General features: G+C 42.8%; 1 protein-coding gene and 1 long non-coding RNA gene across 2 annotated transcripts in view; one reads left to right on the top strand and one right to left on the bottom strand.

Annotated features, from left to right (window-relative positions):
* Window positions 1-25,388, bottom strand: part of LOC119653520 (ras-related protein Rap-2c) — a 468,746-nt gene that overhangs the window by 402,661 nt on the left and 40,697 nt on the right. The window lies entirely within an intron of this gene.
* Window positions 2,045-2,472, top strand: LOC119653522. The gene is made up of 3 exons (XR_005249712.1): window positions 2,045-2,078; window positions 2,142-2,270; window positions 2,334-2,472. It is a non-coding gene; the product is annotated as an uncharacterized LOC119653522 (long non-coding RNA).

Below are 25,388 nucleotides of genomic sequence, written 5' to 3'. Positions count from 1 at the left end.
CCCAATATTATCGAAGGCGTGTCCTTTACCACCGAACGTACGCAACTGCGAGTCGTGTTGGAAATTACTTCGAAAAACAATTTTCACTGTCCAAAATTGTTTCACGAAATCGTGGCCAACGCAACTCGAAATTGCGTACATTTGCTCCGCCACAATCCCAACAGGGCAGTGACAAGTACATTGAACCTCTCATGTGTTTTGAGTGGGCCTGCATCTAGTTCTCATTATGCCATTCAAAGCGACCTGATAGGACGTTGTCCGGATCTTCTTAGAAATGAGCCTGTGATCTCAAACTAGAAGCTTTCATCTGTTTTCAGCGGCGTTAATCTATGAAAGAATGTTTTCTTTACAAAGACATAGTTGTATCTTTTCGAAGTACTACTTGATCGACTACATCAATGTGAGTATAGATAAACCAATGGCATATGAAGGCGATACATTCAATGGGCATGCCAGACAATCTTACTTCTTTCTTACAAACAAGAAAGAAGCCTGCCAATTCCGAATATGCCACTTCAAATAGAAGCTCGGAACGTTCTATATTCCATTTTCTGCAGCTAATGGAAGAGAAGACGCCTTAAATGTAGGACCCCACAATCTTGCAAAGGAGATACTGAGGTCAGAGGCAATGGATCGAAACAAACTATCACATATTATATATTACTGTAAAGTTTAGTAGATCCAAGTTGAACCTGGATTGAGGAATTTCAAGGCCTAGACATCGTATAAAAAGGCATCTTGACCATCAAACCAGTCAAAAAATAAATAGGGAAGAAGTCTAGGGACAGTCAACCCCTGGCTCTATTACCTTAAGATAAGATGTAAGAAATTCGCTCCTAGAACGCGAAAGACAGTTTGGACAAAACCTGACACTCATTTTCTGTTATAATTTTCAGTTAGCTTCCAGAAGGGAAGTATGTACACAAAATCAACGACACGCCTTTTGAGATCAGTGCCAGGAAATAAAGTAGTATCATCCACATGACATCCCCCAGGGTTAAGGGGGCCCACTTCATTTTTATCCTTTTTCCGTTCAGTAGCAACAATCATAAACTTGGTTTAGGGGGTGTCGAAAGGCGCATGAATCAGTAAACCATGGTTGCTTCTGTCGACCTTTGGGATGTTTCTCATCGGGTTGAATGATCCAACTATTTGTCTACCCGATACTACATTGTCAAAGAAACAAGCTGAATATGGATAAGGAATGACTCAAAACGCAGGAGATCACATCTGCCAAAAACTACCGAGGTTAGACAGATAAAGACTCAGAAAAGATAGATGAAACGAAAAAGGCTCTACTTTTGCAATGGAGGAGAACACCTGAGGGATCTTCTTGGAGCTCAATTGACTAGGAGCCGTTTGATTTTTTGTTCCGAATGCTCAGGCGCTAGTGAGACTACACCCAATAAGTTCATCATTAGTTAGGCATCAATAGCCAAAGGAATGACCACACGGTAAGCAATATCCTGAATTCTTACCAAATCACTCCTTAGGTTTCATTTCCATCCATTTTGTTACGCAAGTGAGAAACCTATAGCAGCGGGACAAGCACAGTGAACATGTGGCACAAAACACAGGCTAACGCGCACTCAGTACCATTCAACTAGTGTACTTACGTGAATCTCCAATAGAAAGTTTTCATAAACTCACCTGACAAAAAAGGAAAAATGTTAGTTCACAAAAAGATTTTTTTCATTTTGAAAAGGAAGAGCCTTAACCACTTCTACTAATTTCTGTAAATAAAAATGATTCACAACCTGTAATGAAATAGCAAACAAGATAGTTTCCTGACTCAGTCCGATCCAAAACTATAAATAAACTAATATATCTATTTAGTACTCACTAAAATTATGTAAATAGCTTCAAATTTGAGAGGTAATTCGTGCTGAAACCATATGCGATGATTGCCCATCTAAATATTTATATCTTCCGGGCGAGACCAAGCACCGAACCTACATATGTACATTTTCCACATATTTCTCTTAATCACCTCAGCCATATTCAAGTAGAAATTTTCGTAAAAAAAGATCCCATAAAAACAGTTTATTTCTTCCTTCCCTATTACACGAATATTTCAGGTAATCTTTGCAATTGCGACTAAACACTTTGCGGCAATCTTTTTTGGATAATTTTATTTTTAGCACGGATGCGTAGTAAATTTTCGAATCATCAAGTTTGGAAATAATTAATTTGGAGAGTGGATTTACGTTTGCTTGTATGGTTTTGTGTTTATATACCGGACAGGAAACAAAGACATTCACTTGATCAAGGTAAAAATTTCGTATAAAAGATTTTTTCCTTCTTTGTGTTTCTGTAAATCTTTTTTCGTTTAGAAGATAATCACCAAAAAATTTGGATTTATTACAATATAAAGTGTAGAAAATATGGTTTGATAGATTTTTTTCCCAATCTGGAGAGGTAAACAATGCAATCTATACTTTAAATCAGAGAAAAGCAAAACTTTTAATTAATAATTTAGCAGAGATAAGAAGATACGATTTGGAATAAAGACCAGATTTCGACATGAAAAAGTTGTGATAATGGTTTGGACAAGAATAGATTTGTTTTTTCATCCAATTACGTCTAGAAGGTCAATCGAACTCAAACTCCTTTGAAAAATTATCATCTAGGCCATTTCGATCCTTAAAAAAGGAACATGTCTCCCTTCTTTAGGATCAAAAAAGCGCCAGCAAGAAAAAAATGGAAAAAAGCACAAAAATACAGAAACCATACATTGATCAACTCTGCGGGGGACTTTAGACAAAAACCTCCTGGGTATACATATAAAAACTTTGTAAGTAATTTCATGTTTTGCACCAAACTTTCCACTTTCAATGTGCAACTAACGTTTTGGGCTTATTTTAGAATTAATCATGAAAAAGCTGCTAACTTTGACGATGTGATGGTTGCGATGATTGATTGCGACCCTGTCGATCAGGACACCAAACAACTACTAGGTAATATATCAAATTGGTGGACCTCGGCACAAAACCAGGATATTTAGAGTTCCTTATTAAAGCAGGACCAAATAGGACACCGGTTGTTTTTGCTATTTCACGCTGTCTCTGCGTAGATAGACGGTAAATTATAGAATCAATGATGAATGAACAATGAAGTAAGACCAACATATGAAGAGGTAGGTGTTGGAGCGCCTTCCTCTTGATGCGTAGGCCAACATTTTAATTAGAAGTACACCTCTGACATGAAACCAACTAAAACAGACGAAATTAAAGCTCTGCAGATTCCATAGCAATATCTTTCAAAGAAGGAAAGGTACTTGTATTACGACTATTTGACTAGGACCTATAGGTGCTAATCACAACGCTATACAAAGTTTGCAAAAGACTTAGCGAACAATCAGTTTGCATCCCAATCCAAGATAAGATACGAATATTATGTTCCTCATGTTATATTTCACGCTATGTAATCGCAGTGAATTGGCCGAAATAATAGGCCAGTCAGGGATCACTTCATATTCAATGATCATCATGTACCCAGGATTTCCCAGTTTCCGTCATAAAATTATTGAAGGACGCAATCAGAAGCATTAGCGCGGATGAAAAGCTCTGCATTCCCCTAGGTTATCTCTCAGGAGTGTAACATCAATGAATTGCTGTTTTGAACGTCTTCTCCTCTTTCAGAGTCCACAGAATTGGTCACTTTATTTTTACTTACACGGATGCAAGCGTGGAGCATTGCCTAAATTTTGGCAGTGTTGGGTGAATGAGACCTCTAGATGTAGATCATGCCGAGAAACTGCCCAAAGTCAGTAATTATAATCGGTTGGGCAAATTCTCTGATAGCATATCCGGTCGAGACATGGTTGATTCTGGTGTCAAGTGGAAATAAAGATGGTTCGCCGAAGGAAGTCACACAAATGGTAATGTGCGAAGTGTCTCCTGCACTGAAAGTTAGTTTTCATACCGTGAACCGTTGAAGTCTGAGGAGGTGGCCTTAGGGTAGCCTCCAAAAAAGCACATAACAGAAGGACCTTAAGAAGGTTGTGGAGAACCCGAAGTTTTCCGAACATGAGATGCAAGTGTCAATGGCCCAGAAAATGAACCTCATCAGTGCCAATACATTGATTGAACTACTTGGGAGACCCGATGTCCTTCGAGTAATTCAAGAAAGGGGTAATGCTGCCATAGACGGACCGCCCGCGAGTATCCACAGAAGGACGTCCACTGAGAGTGTGCATGTAAAATGGTTCACTTAGAGAGTCAAGCTGCATAACTTGCTCCTTGCATCCCCTAAATGTCCGCTTTCGATCATGGGGTGGATGATTGTCACACGAAAGTCCATGTGTGCGCCCGTTCCTAGCAGAGTGGACATATAATCTCGTCCTGCAACACTGCCCGAATTGCGTGTTACAGCGGCTTCCAGTCGCAAGGGCAGCCAAGGTTGATTTCCGCCACTAAGTGTCATATCGCTAAGACTGCTGTAGTTCAATTACGCTAGAACAACTGTCGTAATGTACGATCTCAGCCAGGACATACGCGAGTGCAGCATTACGGTGGTCATGTTTCAGGAACCTTGAACAGTGAATGGCTACGTCCGGGGTTTGCCTGCGAAGGCGACCGTTGTACTTAATCATAAGCGTCTACATTATGCCTGTGCTGAAAGTCTCACTGATGAGTGGAGCATATGTGCCTCAATCGCGGCGCCTTTGGGCCGCTAGTTTTCTGTAGGCATGTACTGTCCACTCATAGACGACCTAGAGCAGTATATCAGGTATCTGGATAAGGTGGTTCCGCGTCTTCGTGGTATAGTGGTATCCTGGGCATAGAAGCGAATGCGATCTTGCCTATTTGACACAACAAGATTGCCCAGCCCAAATCTTGTCACCATGATATATATAGGGGAGCAGCATTGCCTGAAACGCTGTTGAAGCACAATTTGTTGGGTTTGAATGTCCCGTCAAATATTTACAAATTTGTAAATGTTACAGCAAAGGTGTTTGTCCTGCCATGAGGATTGTTAGTTGGATTCGATATCAGTAACCACATACTCCTACTGAAGTATTGCTGGTCGATAGGACTGTAAAGATGAGTGTTGACCCCTCACTTACGCCCATTCGTTGAAAAACGCGTGGCTGTAACTGAGCGGAATATGTTACTCGGGTGAAGGAGTTAACACGTCAGTGAATGAAAAAGTTAAGTTGTTGAATTGTGGATACGTTCCGTGAATAGTGCTGCTGAGTCCTAATAGAAGACTGAGAAATTTATCAAGTGGTGGACGAATGCTCTACGTAGTAAGCGTAGGGAAGTTCATCGAATAGATTCCAAATGACGCGCCATCGGAATGCTATGGACTCTCTTTTAGATATTGACCAAATCAAGCTGGCATATAGGCGAGGTGTTTCTTCCTACTAACAGCCATTGAGGCTGTCAGAAGAAGATTGGAGGCGTTTCGTTGCTGAACATAGCAATAGCTCTTGGGGACGGGTCTACCAGATATCCGAAGGGAAATGAAGTCTCGACACTGCTGGCGTCAAGGTGAACGGAGAGACTATACTGACACGGCATAATACTTTTTGTACCTTACTGGGTGAACTGTTTCCTAACTGTGAAATCCGAATATTCAGTGTCCCCTGACAATTACCCTGAAAGGGGATGGAAGGAATTCCTTACCTGCAGTGTTGTGAGATCGAGAAGATCATTGAGAGGCTCAGGTCTCGAAAATCACCTGGTTGGATGACTGGTGAACGAGCCCATCTTATGTTCAATATTTGCATAAGTGTTGCCTAGGGGAGAACTATTTCCCTGCATTCCGGAAGACTAGCAAGATTAGTTGTTTTTCTGAAACCACCTGTGGACAAGAGTAATTATTGGTCCTGCAGGTAATAGTTCTTCCCTCGCCCAATGGGACAGTTCTGGAGATGATAACAGTCCAGCGACAGGAGGTGATAACGTCTTATCTGGCACCCTAATGGCAGTATGGCTTTCGAAATGTTAATTTCACCTCCTACGCCTTAATTCCTCTAGTTAAGTTGAATGAAGCAAATTTACAATCCCAGAAGAAAGTGGCATACTTGGGAGTTGAACCCACGGAACGAATGCGCTGTGCCCACACCTGATCGAGTTTAGAGAGTATTTAATTAAATTGATATGTATGTCAAGGTGTATGAGGTGTTAATGGGGCCTAAGCAGTAGCTGCTGGATCCATATATGTAGGACTCTTTCTTGCATCTTCTTCGTACGAGTCCCACCTATTGTATATGTTTGCGATGACGGTGGAGGTCAGCAACCTACTCTACACCCGTCAGCGTGTCTACCTTTATGTGGCACGGTCTCGATCGACGCCATACAAGTAGTGTTGGTCTAGGAGTAGTCCGGTATGCCAGAGCCTACATTATCAGAAGAGGTGCACCTTTGCTGCAAACGGACTTAGTTAGTGGTGATCAGGTAGTACCAGATCAAGTTAGATTATATGGAACGAATGTGGGGAAGGTCGGATCACATAAAATGTGCGTCTGCCAGAAGGACCTCAATGGGAGATTTTTGGATTTGAAATAGGTCCTTTTCCTGACGAAACATGACAGCTTGAATGAGTTTCTTTTCTCGCGGAACCTTGCCTCCAGTCAAGAGTGTGTTCTGTGGGGAGCAAATTTCATTTTGGTTCTCCGCACCAGGTCGATTCCAATGAAGTCATTAGGGAATGCCGACCTGACGTACTCTAAGGGGGTATTTTGACCCGAGTCTGCAATGGCTCCCTGGGAGCACATGCTCCATGGGAATCCCTGGGTGATGTGCTTTGAGCCCGGTTATTTGCGGTTTGCTCCCTTTGACGGAGTTCCCTGATGGTCGCGCCTATATCACGGATGCAAGCGAGGAGTTATGCTGTATAACTCGACCGCCATACCCTTTAGTTGCGACAGAGGTGTTAAATAGGCCTCGAATCCACTGGCAGGAATGCTGAGTGCACTCAGTATAACCCACTACCACTATGTCAACCTGGAACACAGTTTTCAGATGCTACTCATGTTACTTGGTTTTTTCTTTTTGAGACAATCAGGATGTCGATGAAGCACCTGTCAAAGTAGCATTAGAAAAAGGTGATATGATTCTGCGTTTTGGAGGTATCGACTGGTAGAATTAGAACTTGGTGAAATCTATCTTAAAAAAATGTTTTATCTTGGAAAAGATTGTACACTTTTGTAGCGGAGCTGAAAAATCGTGGACCCGTGAGAGATTGTAACGCATTAATTTTCTGATGCTCTTTGAAACTAAACGCAGTAGGTTGGACTAAGAACTGCTCGAGAGATGACCCAGGCCCTTGTTGATGTATTACAGCCTTGGCTACCTTCAGCTCACGAGGAAGAAGGCAGCAAGCTATGTTGGCTACTTTAAACTAACTGTTAAAGGATGTGATGATACACAGCATGCTCGTTGACTTAAAAAAATTTGATGGACTGATGTTACAGTCGAAATTCACGGGAAGGGCCTGGTGTGGTTCCGTACAATCGATTGAAAAAAATATAGACAAGCCACTGGAGGCAACATTGTCATAAGCAGAAATCTCTTTCAATTTATCCGTGGCCTTCCTGGTCTGCAAATCTATGGCGATTCCTAAATTAGGAATAATGTCGCCTCGAAAGAGAGGTGCGGTAATGACGGCAATGAGAAATGTCCAGGAAAGATGACCTCGTCGATAATAAGAGTTGCTCACCAGGACTCTAGATAAGCTTGTCGTTAGAATGAGAAGTACACCAGGACTCTAGATAAGCTTGTCGTTAGAACGAGGAATATAAGGGCAGTTGGCTCCTTGTTGCTGTTAGCATGCTTGTTAGCTACAACCGAAGCACCAGCAATAGTGTCCATTAAAAGTACGAGTCGTGTAATTGAATGCATAAGATTCAAGCATTTCTTTTTGACGTTACCCGGACTGCTTGAGCGCGCAGATGCTTTCCTATTTATCTTGCTTTTTACATGAAGACTCTGTCCAATCGCAAGTAGTTTGGCACTTCCTGGAACGGTCCCTAGGAAGGCAATTGTAGTGACCTCCTTTTGGGTGCAGACATTGAACTGCCTTGACGATTGAACCGTCCTCTGCTTTGGCTCTTAGTTTTTAAGCAAGTTAGCTTCGAGCTTGTCTAGTCGATTAAGGAGGAGGATTTGATCAGGGAATCTTCCTGGTTCGAAATCGTGTTGATAGTGAAAGCCTAAGCATTATGTTGGCTTGAGCAGCCAACTGACGGAGCGTAGTAGTAGAATATATATTCTTATTTTTTTCTAACGGATTGAGATGAGATGCGCGCTCAGACTAGTAGTTTAGCGTCGAAATTATCAGCAACGTACTCAAACTTTCACGAACCTGATGTAATTCCGTTGAGCAAGAATTTCAGCTCGGATCAGAACGGGGAGAAAATTATATCTTCGTTTGGCTCGAACAGGAGAATACCGTGCTGCCCGGTCGGATCTTGCCGTGCAAGATACTACTTGCGTCCATATAGTGGGAAATCGAAGTCACTGAATCACTTTTCTTCAATTACGAATGAAAGTGGTTGTCGGCCCATGTCGTTTAAATTTATAGTAGATCACATTCTGGATAATTATCACCCGATCAAAATATCCCAATCACCACCCAATGGAAATGTGACGATGACATGACACCTTTTGATAGGTTATGTTTGGTAATGTCCATACCGATGTAGTATGATATCGCAAGACATCACTCAACGTCACCGACTAAAACTGTAATATATCATTCGATATGTCACACCGTTCTTTGCACAAAAGTACATTACGGGAGTTCAGGTGACTGTTTGTTTGCAAGATTTATGAAAATTTCTTGCTCTATTTTTGCTGATTTTTTTTAATTTCCTTCTTTTGGATGAAAATGGCTCCATTTTCCTTGCTGTCGTTGGCTTAATATCACTGATGATGTTTGTGATATTACATTTTAACATCCCTTTTTTCAGAAGGTGATGTGGTGTCACATCACATTCAGTATCACAAACCCATTTTGTTATATTACGTTCGTTATTATAGCTTAGGTATCATTTGGAAAGGCACGGATTTCTCGCCTGACATTGACATACCATATTTCTAAAGAACATTGTTGGAATAAATTCGTCAGAAAACACGAAGTGATTAGGAGATACCTCAGGCTAACCTGATTACTCTTTAGTTCGTAGCTCTGATTGCTCAACTTTTAACTACCACTGAAATCAAATAGATAAAAGTAGAAAGTGGGTTAATTGCGGCAACCAGACAAAATAGGATAATGCCAAGAAACTAATCTTCTATTAATAGATGAATGTCACATTCAATATTCCATTGAAAAAACCATGGCCTTCTTAAAGACTTCCTTAATCTCCAAGCATATCATTTTATATAAACATAATCTCATCTGAATTTCTAGTGTCTCCCATCCTAAAAATAACCAAATAATCTCCTTAATCAACAAGCAATAACCTTCCCTTGCCATTTTCCTAATAAAAATTCTTTCGAAGAAAAACCACAGCAAACAACACCCTCATTATTCCTTTATATAAAAAAATCTATCAACAGTCGCTCATTTTACGCTCATATACCATCCAACAAAGTCTCAGTGATATTTTGAGTTTTCCCACACATAAACGTCACTTTCCATTGAACTCAGGCCGAGTTTTCTCGCTCCTGTTCCCTCCCCCTCCCTCCCCTCGGTCCAGTTTCCTCCTAGTGAAAAAAACAAGAATGAATGGAAGTTTCAAGATTCACGAGAATCTAGAAATAGAGCCCCCACTTAAGCTAGTCCGTAGACACAGAATACACGAATAAACATTGTGTAAGGCTTCAATGGTTCTCCTTTGAAATTATAAATTCAAAAATGAAAAGAAAGGAAAAATTAAAGCTTATTAAAAAAAATTAATTTTGGCACACGTACAAAAGTGCCAAAAACTTTGTAGTGATATACGAGGGTTGTGCTTTGTGAGGCTGGGATGTTGGGTGATCTGTTTCCCGTGGTCTGCTTTGTTGTTATTGAATTGTTTATGTAGTTGAAAGTTGAACAACACATGGGGCAAAAATTAATGGTGATGTTAAGTGAGAATGCACTAAATACAAAGCATAGGAAAAGTATTTATTTTGCAACGGATGTAGGAACTTTTTCATAGATACATTTGGGGGTTCAATTTATGTAATGTACATGCTCGTTCCGAGTGCTAATTTTTTGGATTTTTCCGTTGTTTGTTTCATTATCCTCAGTGAGTTGAGGTTTTCAATAGTTGGCTGACTTTCTCTAACTTTGAATTTTCTCATTTTCACCAGGACGATGTGGAGGTCACCTTTGGTTCGAACTGTTTGTTGGAACATACGTAGAATTAGGTCGATAGTCCCCGTAATGCCTAGAAATAGCAAGATAATTTTTTCTGATTGGCCTTCAGGGACTTTTTCTTTACCCTTGACAGGCATATCATTTACAATATTGAAGATCGTCTGACCTGACTAAAACGTCAGCTTCGCAATCTCAATCCCGTGCCCCGGGTTCAAATCTCATGTGTTGATGTAGATATTGTTGAGAAAATTCAATAAAATTCAATTTTGTCATGGTATGACAGGCAATGATCCCACACTTGAAATCTACTTCAGCGTTGAGTTTGTAAGTTATGGCATCTAATCAGAAAATCTCTTCTTCGTGTTTTCTAATCTTTTTCAACCTTGACAACGGGTATCTGCTTCTATACAGCTTGATGTTGTCGACAATAGTGATCAGGTACATTGCCTGATAGGCCTCTCGATTGACAAGAGAAAACTATATCATTCACAGAAACACTCGCTTACGACCGCCATATTGCACCTGTCCTCCAAACTAGTACTGAAAGTGGTCTAAACTGTCCTGAACTATATTCAGCACTGGCTCCAAGGTGCCCTTAAAAGTTCTATCAAAATGATGATGAGGCCATAACAATGGAGATACTTTTTGCAAGCGAGTCTTCTGAATAAGTTATCGGCTTATCCGGGAGTTCTTAACAAAAACTGAATAGCAAACAAAAGTCAAGAAGCAATAATAGGGCCATGGGATTAAATTATTGGGCGCTTTCCTATTCAGTGAGATAAGGATTCCCAATAGTAAAACAAAGTGAGCCTTTGCTCAACTGCTTGCTGAACTGATATTGGATTTCCCGAAGGCTCGACCATAACGTGAAAGTAACCGAAGAAAGAGAAAAGGTTTCGTTAATACTTCCAGAAACTCTGTGCTCATTCAGAGGCAAGTCAAACGAGATCTAAAGGGTGCATTTGAGCACTCGCAAGATCGGTAGATAGAATGAAATTGCGAAAAGGTTGCTCAAAATCAAACCTTAAAAGAGTCAAAAAATCATGTTCTCCCACTGACAAAAATAAGGAAGTAAGACTACAGCAATTTGGCCAGTTTTAACAATTATTTGCAATAGTGAATCCCGGATTCTGCTCCAACCGGCCAAGATCGCCAAAATCAACCATTCGTTATGGTTTGGGTCGGACACCGTTGGACTTTTCATTTGGTAGTCCACATGACCGCAAAGGCATCGAACAATCTTCTTCTGGACTAAAAAGACTGCGTCAACCGCAGAAAAAGTAAATTTGACACACATCAAGAACTTAAGGAAAATTAAATTCGATTCAGAGCAGTGCTTCAGATGAAACGTCAGTTGGATCAGACGAGGAGGATTTGACGCTCCAGCTGAAGGCGTTTCTCTCCAATGTAAAGAAGTTCTTGAAAGAACAGGGTCAAGTCAAAACCAAAAAGTCTGAAATGGCCATAAAATGCAAGAATAACAAGAGGGTCACGACAAAGGAGAAAATTCGCAAAACTTTGGAAAAACCATTCGAACTGCTCGGTTTAGAAGAGTCAGCAATAAGGGACTCAGGAAGGCTACAGAGACACGCAAACCGCAAAGAAAAGATAAGCTGACTAGCTTACCGACGCAAAGTGCATGTGTCTCTTAAGCAGTGTTGCACACGCCTTAAACTTAGCCACATACCGGTTGTATGCACTGGTGGAAAGAAAGCAAGAAATTTGCAGACGGTCACTTATTCGAGGTCTGCAAAACAAGCCCTCAATATATGATTTACAAGGAAATCAGGAAACCAAGCCTGCAGGTAACCTCACCATACCTTTCGTAACTGGGAAAAACCTTCTGAATGTTCGCAGGAAAATCAAGGGAGACTTCGTTGTTGAAACCAGACCCGGCTGATTTATGAGGATAATTCAGACATTCCTGACAGAAGGAAGAGAGGAGAGAGCGTATATATCGAGCTCCGCAAAGGAAACCTCAAAAACAATTGCGCTACGTATGTATTAACACGCATTGCGGGTGGACGTTGAGTCAAACGAAAATATAATGTGGTCGACTGTTTCGCACGTGCACTTTATTGTCCCATTGGAATGTGGATGGTATGCAGTGGTCCTGTGACCTTTGAAACCCAGGAGCATACCTAACTCCGAGAAAAGCTGTGAAGCTGTGAGTACCTGAGTTAAATCAGGATAGTAATCTCGGGCGAGCGCAATGCTGACCTATACACTGCCTCCTATAAGGTGCTGTAATCCTGTAGAATACCGTAGAACTTCAAGGCCCTGATCCAATCGGATTGTTATGCACGCGATTATTATTAATGTCAGTCAGAAGTGTTGTTTCAGGCCACCGCGTAAACCTGTCGGTGATTGTGAGGCAATACTTGTATCCGTGCGAGCCTCGCAAAGGGCCAATCATATCGAGTTGGATGGTGTGGAAGCACTTGGTCGACCAAAGAAATACGCCTACTTCCATGTTTATATGCTTGTTGATCTTACACTTGTGGCACGCGATGCACTGTCTGGCCCAAGAGATTATGACCTTTTTCATGGTCGGGCAGAAATATTTTCCGGTGACTAACCGATTTGACGTCCTGATACGTCCTTGCGAAAATCGACCGAAATAAATGGCCTAGGTCACGTGTCTAACATCTCGTAGAGCAAGTAGGAATTTGAGCGAAGATAAGAAACACCCTGAACTTGAATTTGAAGTTTGGCCTTAGGCTCTGAAGCTCCTCGTCGTCTTTCTGTGCCTCAGCGATTGCCTTATAATAGACCACGGGGGAGACTGCGACAAAGCGTCTGCGACGACGTTGTCTTTTCCAAACACGTGTTGGATATCGGAAATAAACTGGTTGATGAAGCTCAGTTACCGAAGCTGGCGAGGAGACACTTTATCGTGCCTTTGTTTAAGCGCGAAAGTAGGAAGCTTGTGGTTCGTAAACACAGTGAACGGCTTGACCTCAACAAGTTGTTGTTTTTAACACCTGGACAGCCTTAATAGACCACGCAACCTCGCGCGAAAATTTTGTTTTTGGTCCAGGCAAATTAGCGTTGAGGATCGCTTGGTGATGACCGGCCTTGGGCAAGAAACAACGATAGAAGTTTAATATGCCCAAGAACCTTCGCAGATCCTCCGTGGTTGGTAGGGGAGAGTTTTTGATCGCCATGTTTGGGTCTGGTTGAATTCCATCAGGGGTGATCATGTGGCAGAGAAATTTCACTTGAATTTTCATTTGTCAATGTTTAAAACGAGCCCGGCCTCAAGAAGACATTGAAAAACGCATCTGAGACGCCCCAAATGCTTAGATTCGGAAGAAGAGGCTACCAAATCATTATCCATGTACCATGTCCGGTTGAATTTCGTAGGACAAAGTAGATGAATCTCTGAAATTTTTGCGCTGCGTTGAACAAGCCAAATTTCATCCTGGTGAACTCGAAGAGTGCAAAAGGTTTGCAGATAGCCGTTTTCGGTATATCTTCGAGAGCAACAGAGATTTGGTGATACACCTTGACCAAATCCAAGGTCGTAAAAACACGACGGAATAAGGTATTTGTCGGGAATTGTCTGAACATTTAGACTCCTATAATCTCCGCAAGATCTCCCTTCGCCATTTGGCTTAGGGAGCATATGGAGTGGGGATAACTATTGGAAGGTCTAAAAATCCTCTGTTTCATGAGATCTTCGAACCTGGGGTGATAGGGGACGCACTTTTGAGCAGATCGGGAAGCCGGTAGTGGTGCTGCATATCGTGCTGAGAGAAAATGTTTTCAGTAGTAATGTTGTTTTCGGAGGATGGTTGGCAGTGTCCTCGAAAACAATGAAAAGAGTACCGTTTGCGCAGGTGGAAATTTTCTTGAGGACTTAAAAGAGGTGGCGAGATCTGTTAAGGCATTGTTCTGTAGGTCAAGAGGTCGGCGCCTAAAATCGGAGTGCTAATATCCGCCAAAACGAATCGCCACGAAAACGTTCGGCGCAATCCGGGACTCACGTCCAGCCGTAGTGCGGATGAGAGAGGAGTCCGCGGCAGTTTTTACGATATTAACGCGTTTGGACGGGGAACGGAAAGAACCATGTCGACCAGAAAGGGACGCCTGCTCAGAGGGTCGAAAATTGTAAGGCGACGTGGTACTGCGCTTCGATTAGTCGCCGCCGAAGCATCCACTGAGCCTAGTTTTTTGTTGTATTGAAATTGCATCCTCACAATTTGCTGGAACCACCGTAAATTTTCGGGGCCGATGAGGGTGTTCTCACCGACGATAATGCCTCCGATGTGGCTTTAGAAAAATCAACACCAATGAAATGCACATCCTGCCGTTAACAAAATTGGTAAAGTCGAGTAGTTTGTAGGCAGTGGACCGATCTTGTCTGTGTCAACTAGTTTATAAAGGTGCAAAGAAAGCAAGTCAAACCCCCACGGGACGTAAAAGCGTAAGATGATGCAAAGCTGCACACCAACGAAAAGTGAAGGGAAAGCTAATAACAAGATAGTTCCCGTGAATTGGCATTAGAAGCACCGAATATGGGGAAAGTACTGAGTAGAGTTGCGTAGTTCACCAGTGTTGTGAACCAAATTTGAGGAGAGCACAGCAAGGGATATAATTAATCTTTCGGGACACGGTATGTGACTGCTCCAATGCAACCCTGCATGTGATCCACAGTCCACAGAAAGTCCAGTCTGTGATTTCTGTGAAATCCATAGTTATGGTCAATAGGAACGTCAGGTAGGGCAGCTACATACCACCCACCTTATCAGGGACAAACAGCCAAGTATTTAAGAGTACATCTCCACTCCAAGCTAACGTGGAAGCATCATATAAGAAATTCTGCAAGATGCTTTCAGTGCTATAGGACTCTGTTAGGTGAGACCTGGGGGCTTTCCCCACAAGAGTTTCATCTATAATAAAGCCTATTTTCATGTACCTTTTTTTTAATTGAGGTAGGGTAGGTGAATGCGTTTACGCACAGAGTGTTGGAGTCCCGAAACGGTGTGCCATGGGACTACCAACTAAATCCCATGGTCAGAGAGCTAACCTGGAACCGTTTGTCACATTACTTCGGACTAGCCCCCAAGCTCTTCCGCATTGCGGAACCTTCAAATCAGGGAATTCTTTTCATGAACGGTGGGGAGAGGAGGAAAACAACTGTTAGTTCAAGAAACCCCCTCCCTTCCAGCCCATCTGCCGGTCGAACTCTAGCTTCCTCGCAGCGGGAAGAACAAGAACATAATGCGCAACACGGCTCAACCTGTCAGCACTCTTCAGTATCTGCTCGACAATGTTGTCTGGAGAGAGATCCCCTATGTTTAAATAGAGGTGCTGACGAATCACATCTCACCTTCCACAAGAAAAAAGAGCGTGCCTTTCCAATCTTATGTAGGAACCATTTTTCCGATTCAGCCACGCTCCTAAATTGCTAATGAGCAATCTATCTGCCTCCAGTTTCATTTTGCCAAGAGAGTTACCACTCATCTAGTATACGTTGCCGTTTTTCACGAGCAACCACCTCCTTTGATCCTTCTTCCTTGCGTTTGTACCTAGCTTTATGCTCCTTAGCAAGAACGGCGACGGGGACCACTCCCGCGATCACTACCACGGCCGGTTCAAAGAAAGTGGCAGATGCCACCTGCAAGGCTTCCCGTGTCTACATTTGTGCAAAACGCTTATGATATACCTCCTGGCCACGATGGTCAGCCTATACCTTTGCGCTGTACAGCAGAACAGACTGCAATGAACTCATCAAAAGACGTCCCCTGCTAGACGTACTATTTTCATGAATGCGTGCATCGTCTGGTAACCTAACTGCACGAAGCTTCAGGCGCGATATTTCAAACAGAGATATATGTCATTTTATTGGGAACAGAAATATGTTTAGAGACAGGCAGGGTCGCGCCATTCGAATCTGTTTCGACAGTTGGGCAGTGTTAGCAGCAGCACTTATCAATCTAGTTAAAGTGGAGTTGACACCAGTTGCTGGTGAAACTTGGCCGACCAATCGAAACATTCCTAATGTGGGTGCCAGGTCACTCGAGGAAATTGAGAGACTGGCTCGCCAGGGATCCGCAATGGTTGAGTCAAAGCCAGCATCTGGCATCCGGTCATCCACTGTCAAGTCTATTCTGGAAGATTGACGCAGCCGAATGGGGAAATTTCAATTCCTGCGAGGCGAAAGTCTTTCACAAAGAATTGAAATTTCTAGCGGACAACAAACATCCCGCTCTAGCGCTGCTAGAGCGCCATGTTTGTTGTCCGTGAAGAAGTGGGACATGAAAACCTTAGGAGGGCTAGGGCTAGGAGGCACTACTTAAACAATCACATGGAAAAAATTGGAATGATTGTCTTGGCTGTATGAGCGAATATGAGGAGAAAGAAAAGGTGACCCCGCACTTCATATACAGGTGGCTGGTCTCCTCAGATTTGACATGAAAATACGTGAGTAATGTTCATTTCAACGATGAATCTGCGAATTCTCTGTATCTGGAGGATGATCTCAGATCTCGCAGGCGGGAGGCCATGGAACCTGCGATTTTAGAAGATAGTACAATGGGTCTAAAAAGAGACTTAAGTGCTTGCAATTGTGGCTTCCCCAATAATCTAACTGATTAGTCGCAATATTGATATTAGCTGAAAAAGTCTTCAGGAAGGGTTGCACCGCGGTGAATTTCGACGTCGAAAAATTGTTGAATTCCACTAAAATCAGTGTTCCTAGTTATTTAAGTGAGCAAGAATTAAATTTCCGAAAGGAACGCTTCGTTACGATAAGAATTAAGAACCTAAAGAACGTGGGATGTAATGAAGAATGAACCCACAATATGGCTTTACTCTCATTGTCGACGAAAAACATCCTGAAAATGTTGAGGAATACGCTCACAAGACTATGAACACTATTAAAGAATGGCTGAAGATGGTTGAACTGGGAGAAGGCAGCAGATATTAGCGTATCACAAGCGCGAATGATGCACAACATAGCAGGCCCGAAATATGACCACAAATTACTCGTGGCCGGAGTGGTTTTCTTCACTTCGATAATCCTGCAACAGGACGAATCGATCTTTGGCCTCCAAGCTAGAGTGGCACGATTCTAATATTTATATACGGCCCCGCCTTGCGAATAAGCTCTAGCGTATAAAAATAACGTGAGTGTGAATGTGTCTAATCGTCTAATAGTGCTTTGAGGACACTTTATGTGTGTGTCGTCCACCGGTTCATTCTTTATAGTTCTTAGTGTTGACCGACTATAAAAAAACAATGAATGATGGCTCGCGATAATAGAGATAAAGATATAACGTTGGACCAGTGGCGTAACACGCTATGCTCACATCCGAAACAAGGACATCAGCGATCGATATGTGGTTGCATCGATGTTGAAAAATTGCGAGAGGGGCATCCACGATAGTATGGACATGTAATTCCCAATGACGAGAACTCACTAGCCAAATTGGTTTGAACATCGAAATCGATGGAAAATTGACCAAAATATGGACCTAAACAACGGGGGCTTGATACCTTCCACGGTGATTTTAGAGCCTCATGACTCCTTCCAAGTCAGACCTTTGACCGAGAAAAATGACGCAACCGATTAAGACCAGCCTACCCCGCTTCTGAACGGAATAAAGGCTGAAGAAGCTAAGCTAATGTTTCTTAGCCCTGCATTAGTTACCTAAGACTTCATGTTCTGACATAGGGAGGACCAAATCAGAAGATCTCTCGATTTTTTTTTTCATGAAATTGCATTTGTGCTAGACAACTCCAAAAAAATATATGCATATCCAATGATACCATTCATAACCCGAATTTCATACAACCACTGGAATTTCCTCGTCCACCCAATAAAATAACAAAAGAAAAATCGATAAACATATTAAATTCTTGAAAACGGAAAATATGTCTCAATTTTCACTGCATGCTTTCGCTTGCAAAAAATAACGAGGGAAGATATGAAAACCCACAAAAAAACCCTTCCCCACATATGCATGAGTTTTTCCCTGGCTCCGTTCTTCATTTTCATTTCATATTTTCCAAGTGCCTGAATTCCCTGTCGTGCTTTCGCTCCCAACACTTTAGGTGCCAGCACATACTGTCATTTTTCACCAGCTGGCAACCGATTAGAGGCCTATTTTCAAACCATAAGTTTCCATAAACCAATAAAATTTTTACGAGTAACAAATTCCTTGTGCGAAATTCGATAGGCTGCATTGTAAAGTGGAAAATTGCTCCTGACGTCGGAATCAGGAAGGAGGACCAACACAGTTGGGGAGGATACCAAATGGGCACAAAAGCAACCTCCAGCAAAAGACAGTCAACGGCAATATCGGTTTTCTGCAACAAAACATCGATTGAGATTGAGATGGGGTAGTCATCTTGGTTCAGGGGTTAATGGTCGATGTGTTCTGTGTTGCATGAAAAGATGCTAAAAAGGAAACGACTTGTTAGATGACGGAAGAAAATGCAGGACGCCGGCAATGTTTCTGGAAAATATTTGTGGTCGCTGGGGTATGAGGGTCTGCAATTTGCTTTGCCTGGAAACATGGTTCGAAATCGAGGAATATCTGCAAAAGCGTATGGGATACTAGCGTTCCTAGAGAGGATAGAACTGAAACGAAGTAGTATCTCCGGCAAACCAGTTTGTCTATAACAATCGACAAAAGACCTCATCACATCTGGGACAAGTAAACACAAGACTCTCCAGGAGGAACCAACTGGACGTACTTTTATAAATACATCATGAATGGAGCCCGTTCTCTTCGCGGGACCCTCAAGACTTGCTACTGTCAAACAGCCGCGTATGACATGAATTATTATTAGGGCGGGAAGAGATATTACACACCCTCCCTTCTGCGGTTCATCTGCTCATAACTTTGCTGTTGTTAACTCTCCGTAAATTAAACAACAAAACGGCGTAAGCGAATGCAACGCAAAGAATCCTCCAGCAACAGCGGCACAAACCCGGGATTATGATTAGGGAAAAAACATGCGGAAAATAAAACATATGTGCTCTCCCGTTCAAACACACATTTCACCCAGCACATACAATTTATTATCGTACGTTATAAGAATTTTTCAGTGTTTTTCTGGTGTCGTTTTTTTTGTGTTCATTCCTTCAGTTCTTCCAAACAATAAAATCCAGAAGAGTAGAAATGATGCCGAGCAAAAATGCGAATAGGAAAACTATGTATGGACATGGAAGTGGAAAAATCGAAACAAAGAAGATATCTAGGCCTAGACGAGAATTTCCACGCCTCTCGCCCTTCGAGGCCTGTGGAAATTCCATTGATTCAGGTCAGAGGATTTTCGCTCTCAGGTTGCCATCCGTTCTGTGTCTAGTTGAAGTGGGCTCGAATGGTACGGTTCGCATTATTGCAGTGTTCAATGCCGTTGCCAGGAGCTATTGAAGCGAAATCAGGAAATATGTACGCCTGCAGCCAGACAGTAAAAGAAAGTGCGAAATTAAACACACGGGAGCTGGGCTGAAAACGGACCTAGTTGAAGGTTTTTATAATGAGGACCAAGTTTTATGACTTCTTTTCCGGACCTTTCGAAGTTAACAATTCTCGTCTGATCCTTGACAAATGGGATCCAATACCTAGTCATGCGGGACTCTCTTGGTCTTCACGATAGAATCGCAACCGCAGCAGCTCCCTGCGGACTTTTTTCGAAACTCATCTTCCGATCTTCTTATGCGTCTTCTAAGGCTAAGTTGATACCTCAAATCACCCCCCACCCCCCCAAGTCCATGAAGTTGTTCTTCCTTTTAACTGGGTCTCGGTAACCAAAACGAACAGCGATGCTAAGTAGAGTTGTCATTCACCAGTTCAATTGTCAAGCAAGAACGCGATTTGAACTGGTGCTTCCACTTGGAAGACAGTGTGTAATCGTTGATGTCTCCACGCTCTTATTGACAGTCTTTTCATAGGTGCGGAATTAGGTTTTCTGGGTAGGAATCCATCAAAGTCCATTCCCCTTTTCTTCTGCGTCTTCTGTATCGATTTTATCGCTCCTCATCAACACGGGTTTAGGTAGTTTTCTCACACTTCCGCTTGTTGAAGGTGTAGCCCTTCATTTGACAGCCGATAACATAAACTGAAGGCAAACTTTATAAAACTCCGATTCAGTTTCATTAATCAACGCGTCGTTGCTATCAACTCCCCGATTTCTTGAGGCTTAAAACCCGAATATTGTTCTCCATCGAATACTGATTGCCTTACCCAGCTCAAACAGACCACCCTAATTTTCTTGAGTTGGAGGAATTCTGTGGTTTCATTCTTTGCCATATGTAAGATTTGCGGTCATTTACACGGGTACTCGTTTATATCCTCGCACACTACGACGCCTGCGTTCATTCTTCCCGTTCCAGCCGTCGACAGAGAGGGAGCACTGCCTGTGTCACAGAGCCACTGCATGGGTTAGTAGCGAAATCTTCCAATCAAAGACCAACCTTCATTTCCGACTGGCAACCACCTACAATTACCTGCCAACCAGGCAAATCGAATCTTGCTTGGTCGACTTGGGTATCTTTTTTCATAAACGTCTCTGGAGAGAAGTACTTGAGGAAAAGAAATAATGCCATGGTACAACAAAAGGTACTAAATCCTGCAGAGGATATGATTCGCTCTTACAAAGGCTATGCCAATGTCAGGTTGGTATATCGGCTGCGACGTCTTCCAACACATTAAAGACAAGCTCAATCGTACAATTTTCCCGTGGAATGCTGGCTAACCCACAAAGACAGCGATGATGTCGGCATCCATCCCAGTTTCATATTTGGCTTAATTTGGTTTTAGGGAAAAAACCCGGCAGCATCGTTCGGCTAACTTAAAGCCCAATTTACGTTGGCTGGCGTCACGATGGACGCCACGCGTTTCCAGCATGCGCTCGTTGTGTTAACTATCTAGCTTATTTCTGATGTGTAAAAATACTGCTCCTAGACACCTCTGGAGGCGTGTCAAGCTAAGCTAAATCACTTCCTAACAACTCCATGACAAACGGAGTGGCGAATCTGACTGAAAAGGAGCCTGACAAAAACAAACCATTTTTTACACGATCATCGGGAAACACTTCTTGGATAAGAGCTTTTCGTCTTGAAGTTGCCATCCCATACGCAGCAAACTTTGATCATATAGATAGAAGCTGACTCCATTTCGCCAATAGAATGATGCTACGAAGTGTCTGCATCCCTGGTAGAAACACCGTGCCTTGCTCTATATGGAAGAACGCCGATTGCTGGTTCCCTAAAGAGAGTGTGAGTGCCCAGGGTCGCAAATGATCAGCGATTACCAACACGCGGCAAAGGTAGCTGGAGCGATCCATGAAGAAGAACACAGTCTTGTCGATAGATTGTTATGTAACGAATATTGAGGAGCGAAGAACAGCCAGGTCTGCACGAAGGTCAGAGCCTTCTTCTCGAAGTAAATCTGGTCTTGCTCTCCTAATGATAGTATCATATTCGAGTCAGGAAATGTCTTCGATGAAATGAATCAAATTAAGCCGATGGTCGGGAAATCCCACGCAGAGAGGCAATGGCCGGCACAGTCAGCTGGATTCTGGGCCAATTTCAGGATGAAACGTGTATGAAGGAAGTGAGAGAGGTCGTCAAACCCGATGAAAACTGGTGGCAGTCACCCCTTTATGGACCCTCAAATTAGGGTTTTCTTAATATCATCATAGTAGGTCCTTCGAAAGTTTAACCCTACCCACGATAAGCGAGGAGGTTGGGAAGTACATATAGAATAGCTTATAGCTTCCCTCTCACTAACCCCTTTAAAAAACTATGGTGGCCATCCACCCTCAGAAGCTTATGGCACCCCAAAGTCGGACTATTTTCATGTCAAAACGATAAGGGTAACTTCGCCCCCAATCCCCGCAGGTGGAAAGGAGAGAAGGGAGAAGCAGGAGGCCATATTTCTGAAACTCTAGTGAGAAGTCGCGGCGCTAACCCCTCTTAAAAAGTGATGATAGGAAGCATTTTGATAATATCATGGTAAAATTTGACGTATCAGTCTAGCCTCCGGAAGGGAAGGAGTAAAGAGGACATGCCAGAGGAAGCAAAAGGTCCCACTTTCTACCCGCAAAAAAGCCATAATGGTCACTTTAATAATAATAATAATAATCTTGGCGCAACCATCCAATTGGATTAGGGCCTTGAAGTGTGTTAGAGCACTTCATTCAAGACCGTAACGGTACACTACAAGATGACAGTACCCTATAGGAGGCAATGTGGTCAGCATTGCCCTCGCCCGAGATTATTAACCTGATTTGACTCAGGTACTCATTCAAAGCTGAGTCGAGTGCGAGAAGAAGGGCAAGGGGGCTCCTCTGTAATTCCTTGTACATGGCAATGATGATTGCCCTACCAATAAAGTTATTAATGATACGAAAGTAGCCCTTTTCAGGGCGCCATAGCCTTTCAATGAGTAATGACCGCTACAATTCCTCAACGGGGTTAGAAATGGAGACCATTTTCTTCCTCCTGCATATCCGATCTATCACCTTCGCCTTATCAGGGGTAACGCTGAGAAATCAAACTTTGCCATGATGATAGCAAAATACCCTCCATTTAAAGCGTCATAACTTTTTATTGAGAAGGGGAGGCGAGTGAGCACTTAGATTCTTTAAAGGGGTTTGATAGAGAGGACCTCCCACTTCTCCCTACATACCTCCTCCGCCTGCGGAGACGGGGTTCAAAGCTGAACCCTACTGTTTGGACAATATAACCCCATAAATTTTAAGGAGGATGGCTGCCACAAATTCTTATCGTGGTTGAGCAGGGAGGGGGACCTTCTCCTTCCTCTTGCATACTCACGTCCTCTCCCCTTAATAGGGTAAGGTTGAAAATCCAGACTTGACCATGTTGACATAAAACACTCTGAGGTATCGTAAGGTGGGGTGAGTGCCACGAGTTTTCATCGGGTTTGAAGAGCGAGGATCTGCCCTTCCATAAATTTCCCGCCCCGTCCGGGGATGGAGTTGAAAATTCAATCTTCACCTAAAGATGAAAGTACACCTCAGAAGAGAAGTTCGTTCCAGGCTGGACCCCATTACAACCTGACTGCCGGTGCTGCGTAATGATTGGCCGCCAATTTTGGGGATGAAGTAGGAACTCGACAGACTTAACAAACAGCGTGTTTCTTGTATGAACGCGGCAGAGATCAGAAAGCTCAGAAATTGTCCCAGAACCATCTTTCGAAAGCCACCAAAATCTGGAACCTTCGTATGGAACGGAATCGCAGGATATAGTTGGTTTCGCGTGTGGAAATGCGTGTCGGCGGACAGTGTAGGAGATCTTCTTTCGCAGCCAGAAGTGTTGAATACTGTCCAGATGGAGCTTTTCATCACTAAAATGCATAGCAAGTTACTGCATAGTTACTGAAATGAGTGAAATGTAGCAGTTTGGCCAAACATGACACAATCAAATCGAGTCGCCTGTACAGAAGACTAGCCAAGCTACCAGCCGAGAGGTTTCCCCACCTGCATACCTCAAGATGCTTAAAAGATTGAATCCAATCGAAGTCATTGTACATGAAGCGAATGAAACTTATCAACCGACTATGACAAAGACCATAGCCGAGAGAGCCACTGGTTAAACTCGATGGTGATTGTAATGTTTACAGATTACAGAAAAAAGTACGGCGAACGGAATGCTTTCTAGGATCTCGGTGAAAGATCTTCGCAGCTAGGTTTGCTGGATGAATCACGGGGTAATAATGCACGCCAGTGATAGTGGGCCACAAACAAGTCGAACCAAACCGTTCTTCGCCAGAGCTTAGGGTCGTCGGTAACCCTGTGATGAAATAAAAGCCCAATATCGAAATTATACTTAAGGTATCTTCGAGGACGCTCTTTAAAACCAATCTGCTAAGCTGGGGCTTGCTGTTGGATATTGAGCAGAACATTAGATACGTTCCAAGCCTCCTGGTAGTCTATGTAACGCGATGGATGAGGGTGGCGGACATGGAAAGAATTACTAGTGAATGACTGACTTCTTTGGCAAGAGAAGAACTGTCTTCCGACAGTCAATGGCAGTTCGGATAAAGCGAAACTATCGCAAAATGGCAGAAGAGGGGACAAGTGAGAAAATTGCCGCTGAACCTACAAAATCTTAAGGGATATTTGGAGATTTGATAGAGTAACCACACGGGAAGTAGGTTTCGACTTAACACAGCTTCTGAGCGGACAAGGAGGTTATCGTGGCACACCTCTATCGATTTGGGCATGACGAATCGTCATATTGCCCAAAGTGCCTAAACACAGCAGAGGACACAGAACACGCCTTATTTCAAGGTTCAAGATTCGCAACTCAAAGGACTGCATTGGAAGCTGCAATCGGGGAGAACCTAACACCCGAAAAGAAAGGAACGAAAGACGAACACAAATACAGGATACATTCTGATCAAGCTTCGCGACGTAATACCATATGAGAGTCCGCGGGGAGAGTGGAAGGAGAGCGGTTTTACATAGTCGTCTGGCAGGAGTCGACGGCAGCTTTTGAAATCGTAGCGCTGAAAATCTGATTGCAATATTAAGAAAGTCTTAGAATATCGTGATAAACACTAGTTTTGTTGAAATCATGGGTTCCAACTAAACGGAACTCACGGTTTAGTAGACCTTCTAAAGACAGTTTATGTATTTATCTATTAGGAATCCTAAGCCCCTGATATACTCTGCATAAGCAGTGCCAATTAATATCAATTTGAATATCTCCACGAACTCCAGCTGAATTTAATATAACTGGTTCAGGGACCTCTGTTAAGTACTGCGAAAACTCATATTGGCAACAAATTGGGTAGAAATTGGGCGGCAGAAACGAAGGTGTATTCCCCTTGGAGTTACTGCCGAAAGGTGAGATTGGAGTCAAACCAGTAACTAAAAAACCATCGCAGATTTTAGGTGTATTTCGATGTACCTTTACAAGACAATCTGTTCCAATTCCGATTCCGACCTTATTGGGAAATCCCAAAACACTTGCCTTCAAAGGTTCTGACTAAATTCAACCTACATTCCCCTTCACCACACCAGGATACAATGCTATCATTATGAAGCGTACCTGAAAAATTCTGGACATCAAACCTTCATAAAAAAGAGCTCTTGTGCCTCAGAATCTCTTCAGGATGGTATTACTTCCGCCATCCTGTTTGGAA

The sequence above is a fragment of the Hermetia illucens genome, chromosome 4 (genome assembly GCF_905115235.1).
Source record: "Hermetia illucens chromosome 4, iHerIll2.2.curated.20191125, whole genome shotgun sequence".
Classification (NCBI taxonomy): domain Eukaryota; kingdom Metazoa; phylum Arthropoda; class Insecta; order Diptera; family Stratiomyidae; genus Hermetia; species Hermetia illucens.
This window is presented reverse-complemented; position numbering and strand designations above follow the sequence as displayed.